The sequence below is a fragment of the Rhincodon typus genome, chromosome 13 (assembly GCF_021869965.1).
Source record: "Rhincodon typus isolate 14 chromosome 13, sRhiTyp1.1, whole genome shotgun sequence".
Classification (NCBI taxonomy): domain Eukaryota; kingdom Metazoa; phylum Chordata; class Chondrichthyes; order Orectolobiformes; family Rhincodontidae; genus Rhincodon; species Rhincodon typus.
In genome coordinates, this window is record NC_063344.1 from 7,121,250 (window position 1) to 7,129,885 (window position 8,636).

Below are 8,636 nucleotides of genomic sequence, written 5' to 3' on the forward strand. Positions count from 1 at the left end.
TTAGGTGGATTAGCCATGCTAAATTGCCCATAGTATCCAGGGATGTGCAGGTTAGGTGGATTAGCCATGCTAAATTGCCCATAGTATCCAGGGGTGTGCAGGTTAGGTGGATTAGCCATGGTAAATTGCCCATAGTATCTAGGGATGTGTAGGTTAGGTGGATTAGCCATGCTAAATTGCCCATAGTATCCAGGGATGTGCAGGTTAGGTGGATTAGCCATGCTAACTTGCCCATAGTATCCAGGGGTGTGTAGGTTAGGTGGATTAGCCATGCTAAATTGCCCATAGTATCCAGGGGTGTGTAGGTTAGGTGGATTAGCCATGCTAAATTGCCCATAGTATCTAGGGATGTGTAGGTTAGGTGGATTAGCCATGCTAAATTGCCCATAGTATCCAGGGATGTGTAGGTTAGGTGGATTAGCCATGGGAAATGCAGGGTTACAGGGATAAGGTGGGGGGGAGTGACAGTCTGGGTGAGATGCTCTTCAGAGAGTCGGTGTGGACTTGGTGGGCTGAATGGCCTGTTCCACACTGTAGGGATTCTGTGGATACCTTACAGTGAGGCCTTCTTCACACTGTACCTCCTGTAACCTGACATCAGAGTCATCAGTTACATTGATAGCTGCTTCTCTTGTGCCATGATTTCTCTTTTATAGCCCCAGTCTCTCTCTGTCTTTCTCTCCATCTCTTTCTGTTTCTCCCTGGTCTGTCTGTCTCTATCTTTCTCCCCAATTTCTGTGTCTCTCCATCACTCTCGTGTCTTCTCTCTACTTGCTGTCCCCAAGCCTCTCTCTCTCTTTCTCTCTACCCCTAGCACTCTCTCATCCCTCACCCAGTTCTCTCCACTGGGACTGGGGGGCAAGATGTGGGAAGAGAGAGCTAGAGAGACTGGAATCAGAGAGAAAAAATCAAAAAGATAGGGAAAGCAAGAGAGACTAAAGTAGGGGTGAGGGGAAGGCATGGCTAAAGGACACATTGGAGGGAGACACCGGAGCATGACAGGGAGAGAGAAGGGCTAGTGGAGAGAACTGGGTGAGGGAGTGAGAGAGGGCTAGGGGTAGAGAGAAAGAGAGAGAATACTAGGAGCAGTCTAAAGGGATTTCAGTCACTGTGTATGTAGATAATTAAAATGTCATGAAAATAAATTACTCAACAAGACTAATAGTCCCAGAGGCCTGGAGAATAGCTAATGTTGTCCCACTATTTAGAAAGGGTACCAGGATCATTGCGAAAATTACAGGCCTCATGTCAGTGGTGGGGAAGTTATTGGAAATGATTCCCAGGGACAAGATCTACATGCATTTAGAATCAAATGGACTGATTAGTGATAGACAGCATGGTTTTGTGTGGGGGAGGTCGTGCCTCACTAGCTTGATCGAGGTTTTTTGAGGAGGTAATGAAGATGGTTAATGAGGGAAAAATGGTTGATATTTTCTACATGGACTTCAATAAAGCCTTTTGATAAGGTCCCTCGTGGCAGACTGGTACAAAAAGTGAAGTCAATTGGTTTCAGGGTGAGCTGGCAAGATAATACAGAACTGGCTTAGTCATAGGAGACAGAGGGTAGCGATGGAAGGATGCCTTTCCAAATAAAGGGTTGTGACTAGTGGTGTTCCACAGGGATCAGTGCTGAGAGCTCTGATGTTCGTGGTCTACATAAACGATTTAGAGGAAAATATGGCTGGTCTAATTACTAAGTTTGCGGATGATTTGAAGATTGGTGGAGTTGCAGATAGCAAGGAGGACTGCCAAAGGATACAGCAGGATATGGATCAGTTGGAGGCATGGGCAGAAAAATGGCAGATGGAGTTTAATCCAGACAAAGGTGAGGTGATGCATTTTGGAAGGTCAAGTACAGTTGAAAATTATACAATGAATGGCAGAACCCTTAGGAGTATTGAAATGCAGAGGGATCTGGCTGTGCAGGTCCACAGATCACTGAAGGTGGCAGCACAGGTAGATAAGGTAGTAAAAAAGGCCTCTGGCATGCTTGCCTTCATCAGAAGGGGCATTGAGTATTGGCATAGGCAGGTTATAGGCAGCTTTATAGAAGTCTAGTTAGGCTACACTTGGAATGTTGCGTACAGTTTTGGTCACCACACTACCAGGAGGATTTGGATGCTTTGGAGAAGGCACAGAAAAGGTTTACTAGGATGTTGCCTGGAATGGGGGATCTTAGCTATGAAGAAAGGGTGGATAGACTGGGTTTATTTTCACTAGAACGTAAGGCTGAGGCGCGACCTGATAGAAGTTTATAAGATTGTGAATGGCATGGATAGAATAAAAAGTACGAAACTTTTTTTTTTCCAGGGTGGAGGGGTCAATTATTAGGGGACACGGGTTCAAGGTGTAAGGGGGCAAGTTTAAAAGATGAAGCACGTTTTTCACACAAAGGGTGATGAGTGCCTGGAACGTGTTGCCAGAGGAAGTGGTGGAAGCAGACACAGTACCAGCATTCAAGAAGCACCTGGACAAATACATGAATAGGAAAGGAAGAGAGGGACATGGATCCTGTAGGACTGCTTTAATATGGAAGAGCAAAATGTGTTGCGCAGGCATGGAGGGCAAAAAGACCTGTTCCTGTGCTGTATTGTTTGTTGTTCCAATGGAATGTTGGCTTTTGTATCTAGAAGACTAGAATATAAAGGAGGTAGAAATCTAGAAGCTGTCCTTCACTTGTACAAAGTCTTAGTTGGACCACAGCTGGTACATAGTGAAAGTTCTAGCAATCCACCTTGTGAACAATTATATTGGTGTGAGGGAATACAGCGTACTTACCATAGCAAAGCAGAATCTGGGCTGTTTTCCTCAGAATTTATTCAGTTCTGTTCAAAAAACTTTAAGAAAATGAGAGGAAGAAACAAAGTAAACAGGATGTTCTTGGGAGTGTAGAACCAGTGGCAGATTCTAAAACTTAAAACCAAGACAACCAGTTCTGAGGTAGAGTCACTGGACCCGAAGCATTAACTCTGATTTTCTTTTTCTTCACAGATGCTGCCAGATTTACTGAACTTTTCCACCAATTTCTGTTTGTGTTCCTGATTTACAGCATCTGCAGTTCTTTTGGTTTTTATTTACCACCGAGATGAAATTTGGAAACGTTGCTTCACACAAACATTGGAACACTCTTCATCAAACAATAATAACGAGATTAATGGCTAATTATAAATCAGTACTTCATAGATTTTTAGGGATGGAGATAAATGTGAGTCAACAATGGAGTTGGGTTGTCAATCAGTCTCGATCTCAATGGTTGGTGGAACAGGTTTCTGGAGATAATCTAACATCCCTCCCCAAGCCCCTCTCCCTCAGCTGCAATTTCTCTCTTCAAACTCTTTCTGTTCATTCATCTCATTTTCTGACTCTCTTCCCCACTTTCTCTCCCTTCAGCATTTTTCTCTTGCTCCCAATTTTGTATCTCTCTTTTCCTTTCCTTCTCTCTTCTAATTTACCTCTCTCCTTTTTATCCCCTCTGCCTCACCTGTTCTGCCTTTCTACTGCAGTCTTCCAGAAGAACAGTAAATCCTTGAGACGTGTTCCACTAATCTCTTTGGGTCATAGATTCATGGAAAGTTATAGATTCGTACAGTGCAGAAAAGGCCCTTTGGCCCATCAAGTCTACATTGACATAACAACCACTAAAGGCACGCTAATCCCTATTTCCTGCACTTGTCCCATATCATTGAATGTTATGATATTGCAAATGCTCATCCAAATATTTTTTAAAGGCAGTGCATTCCAGATTCCATCATTGTCTAAGTTTAAAAAAGTGTTTTCCTCATCCGTTCTGAATCTCCTGCCCCTTCCTGGAAAACTATGCCTTTTGGGATTGATCCCTCAACCAAGAGGTTCAGCTGCTCTCTATGCACCCTATCCAAATCCCTCATAATCTTATACACCTCAATCATGTCCCCCCTCAGCCTTCTCTACTGTAAAGAAAATAATCCAAACTTATCTAGTCGCTCCTTATAGCTCAATTTCTCCATCTGAGGCAACATCCAGGTGAACCTCCTCTGTACCCCCTCTGGTGCTATCACATCCTTCCTGTAGTGAGGTGATCAGAACTGCACACAGTACTCCAACTACAGCCTGACCAATGCTCTGTACAGCTTCAGGGCATTACCTCCTTGCTCTTATACTCAATGCCAAAACTGGTGAAAGCAAGTGTCCCATATGCCTCCTTAACTGTTCACTATTGTTAAATTTTATCAAGTGTCCTAGGGTTTGCCCTGTTTAGGCCCAATGTATATTAAATGTAGAAATTGTCTATAATGAGATTCATTTGCCATTGTTTTGCCAATTCACTTAATCTAGTAAATTCCATTTGCAATTTCACGTTTGCATCTAAAATGATAGCAAATGTCAGTAAATATGGATATTGAATGGGCATTTGATGGAAATAAGTTTGCAGAGCGAAATGTATAAAACAGTTGTGAGCAACTCAATGGAATTGATGGGCTGAATGTTGTCCTTCTGTGCTATAATTGTTTTATGTGGCTTCCAATTCCTAATCAAATCATTAATAAGTGTGCTAAATAGTTGAGACTGTAACAGAGATCTATGTGGGATAGCATGATTACATCCTTCCAATTAAAGCACCTGTCAATTATCCCCATTCTGTCTCCTGCTGCTCAACTAATCTCCTAACCTGATCAATAATAAACCTACGATTCCATCAGCATCTTTTTTCTTTTCTCTCTCTCTATTTCCAGTTATTCCCATTCCACACTGTCAGATCTCCAATAATCATTCTGTCAGTGTTCGCTTTGAGATGGCTAGGCTCTGGAATGTTTTTCGTTGGGCAAGTTCACTGCAAGAGTCAAATATATATTCAAAAAAACGGGTTAGACCATAAAACCATCAGAAATTTCAGCAACTTGGCCTCTCCAATTTGCTCCGTCATTCATAGGATCCTGGTTGCTCTGACAGTCCTTATGTATACATATTTCTGCATTTGCCCGCAATGTTTGATTGCCTGAACGATAAGACCATAACAGAGATGGAGACAGATACCTGGACTGGAAGCTGCCCACAATATGCCTGTGGAGCTAGGAAGGGGGTATTCTAGTCACTGTGGCTCCTGAAAGAGAAAATATCTTTTTGTTCTTGTCTGAATGCCATCAGACTGTCAGTACACATGGTATACCTATGCCTGTTCATGTGCCCTTGATAATTATGATCAAAGTCCTGACAACACCTTTGGGTTCCCCTCTGTGCACGTCTCAGGATATTCTCACAATCAGTATTTAATAACTTGCGGTGGTTTTTGTGATATCCTCTCTGTAGTGAAGCGAAAATTATTTCTTCTCCCAATCAGTACTTACTGACTTGCTGTAGGAGTGAAGATGGGTTGCTTTCTGTAACCTGTCAGGTCCTAGTCTAGGAAAACTGGCTTCATGGACCCAAGTTCCTTTCTACCAGATCAGGAAACATTGGAGTCGGCCATTCAGCCCTTCGAACCTGCCCCAGCATTCAATATGATCAAGGCTAATCTGATAATCCTCAAATTTCTCAACAACATTTCAATTGAATATAAAAATTAGCTTTATGTTAACAAATGAAATAAACCAATATTAATCATGTGGTTCTCCTGATAATACTGACACAATTTGACAACAGAACCTGCAGCACAATTTGTTGTATTGACAATCTTTTACTGCACACTGTACAATTAATAATCAAATGTCAAATGTGCCCCTAGAAAATGTCACTCTTAACTCTTTGATACCTTCCTAACAATATTGACGATATTTATAACACTCATTTGAGCAAAATGTCATACCTTATGTTTTAATTGCTAATTAACTGTAATTTTTCTTGATGTGTCATGGCATTAACCCCATGAACTAATGAGACCCAATGGAACAATCTGCTGTTCGCTTGCAAGTTTTTTCTTCTGCTACATTCTAGGCTATCAGAGATTCTCCTGCTAGGTGCAGCATAGATTTGTTTGGGGTTAATCACCAATCCCAGAGCAGACCTGGCCTGATTGGCGATAACCTTAGACAGGATTTTATAATCCACATTTAACAGTGAGATTGGTCGCTGATTTCTAATTTCCTCCCTCTTCCCCCCTCCACTTGTAGATGAGGGTGGTGGTACCTTTCCTCATGGATTTGCACATACTACATGCCAGAAGCATACTGCCATACACCTCCAGCAGGTCCTGGCCAAACAAGTACCACAGAGCAGAATACAACTCGGCTGGTAAGCTGTCACTTCTGGGACTTTTAGTCTTTTCAAAAAACTCGAGGGACTTGGTCAGTTCATCCAGAGCTAACAACTGGTCTAACCTCTCCTACGTGCTATCGTCTAAGACCTCTGTGGTGGAGAACAGGAACAATGAGGGGGCCGTGCTATCTGTGGGCTTCATGTCATTCAGTCTGGCATAAAAAGATTTGTTGACCCTCAGGATGTCAGACTGAGATGACGTTACTGGGCCACCTTCTTCCTTCAGGCTGCTGAGCACAGAGTTCTCCTTGCGCACCTTCTGGAAGATGAAACATGAGCAAGCCTCATCCCGCTCCACGGAGCGGACCCTGGAGTGGAAGATTATCTTGGAGACCTCTGAGGTGAAGAACAAGGCTTGTTGGCTCCTCACCTCCTGCAGACCCTCCATGAAATCAGCCTCCATCGTCTGCTGCAGGAGTAGATTCTGTGTGCTTTTCTGGAGCTTGGACAGTTTTCCCCATTTCTCTGTCACCTTCCACGCACCTTTGAGGATAAAGAATCTCTTGATGTTCCCCTTGACTGTTTCCCATCAGTCTGCTGGAAACAAAAGGAATGTTCTGGGGTCAACAGTTTCACCTTCAGCTTCTACATTCCTTTTCCATCCCATTGGCCATCCTGTAGGTGACAGTCAGCCAGCAGGAGGCAGTGTTCAGAGAGGAACACTGGCTTGACGTTGGTGGATCTGATTGAGAACGCTCAGGACGCAGACAGGAAATCTATCCTTGAGTGGATACACCCATCAGACCATGCCCAGTTGAGTCTATGCTGCACTCCGTTTGCAGGGGTGCTGAAGGTGTCGTGCAGCTCAGTGACTTTAACCGTTCCCATCTGGAATCTGGCTGTGGATTCCAGTTCGCTGTCAGCTCCTCCGGATCGTCCATTTGCATCGATGATGCAGTTGAAGTCTCCGGCCAGAATGACCGGCCTGGACGTCACCATCAGCAGTGGGAGCTGCCACAGGACGGTTAACCGCTCACTCTGTACCACCTGAGCGTACACCTTAATTAGCCTCAGGGGGAGCGTTTCTGTCTATGGGGTCTACAATGAAGAGGTGCCCGCCCCATACCTCCTTAACCTTGGAGACGGTGAAGTTGCCCCCTCCCAGCAGAATACACAGGCTGGAAGAATGACAATCATTTCCCCCCGACCAAATCGAAGGCTCATGGGCCCATACGCTCAAACGTTTCCTGCACCTGCTGAGATGCAGTATTGCCATGACATCAACCAGGTAAGCCAACATAGAAACACACTGCATAGTGGCTTTAGCGCTACACATGTTAGTGCTGGCAATGTTAAAACCCATTGGGGGTATGTTTTAAGTTACCCATTGTCCAATGTCCATTCACCAATGGTCTTGTCACTGGGTGAACTCCTGCATTCCCATGGTGTGGGTAAACTGCTGCATTCTCTCAGCACTGAGGGAGCTGCCCTTTTCCCCTCTGGGAAAGTTTTCCTGATCTGAGGTCTTTGAGGCAAGGACGAAAACTGGAAGCTTGATCAACTCTATTAATTACGTCCTTGAAGAATTCCAGTAGATTTGTCAAGCCTGGTTTCCCTTTGGTGAATCCCTGCTGATTGTGTCTGATTCTAAGTCAATAATGTGGCACTTTCTTATGCTAATGTCCTTTTTGCCACAATTTTTCTCGTTTACTTTAAACCATCAATATGTGTGTGCAATTCCAACGCTTTCACCTACATTGTTTCCAAAGCTGTTTTATTAGCAAATTTGGATATGGTACATTCCAAGCAGCTAAGTCATAAGAACATGTGAATGGTTGAGTGTCTAGCACAGATCCTTACAGGGCACCATAAGTCACATCTTGCAAGTTAAAGCACCTGCTCAATATTCTCACTGTCTTTCATTTCCCTAATGCGACGTTGTTTTTGTTTAATTCATTCTCAAAATGAGGGGGTCGCAGGCTAGGACAGCATTTACTGCCCATCCCTAATTGCCCAGAGGGCAGTTAAAGTGTCATCCACATTGCTGTGGGTCTACAGTCACATGTAGGCCAGGCCAGGTTAAGGACGGCAGTTTCCTTCCCTAAAGGGCGTTAGTGAACCAGATGGGTGTTTACAACAATGGATTCATGGTCATCATTAGAGTGTTAACTTCAGATTTATGTTGAATTCAGATTCCACCATCTGCCATGGCAGGAATTGAACCTGGGTACCCATTGCCACAGTCGGTGGATTAATAGTCTAACAATAATACCAGTTGATCATTGCCTCCCAGGTCAATGAGTTAATTTTAGCCTAACAGTCTTTCTATTCCTTCACTTTGCTGCACTAGCTCAGGTAATGGAACTGCAAGCACTTGAGAAACAAATGTGCAGGGCTGGATGAACACAGCAGGCCAAGCAGCATCATAGGAGCAGAGAGGCTGATGTTTCGGGCCTAGACCCTTG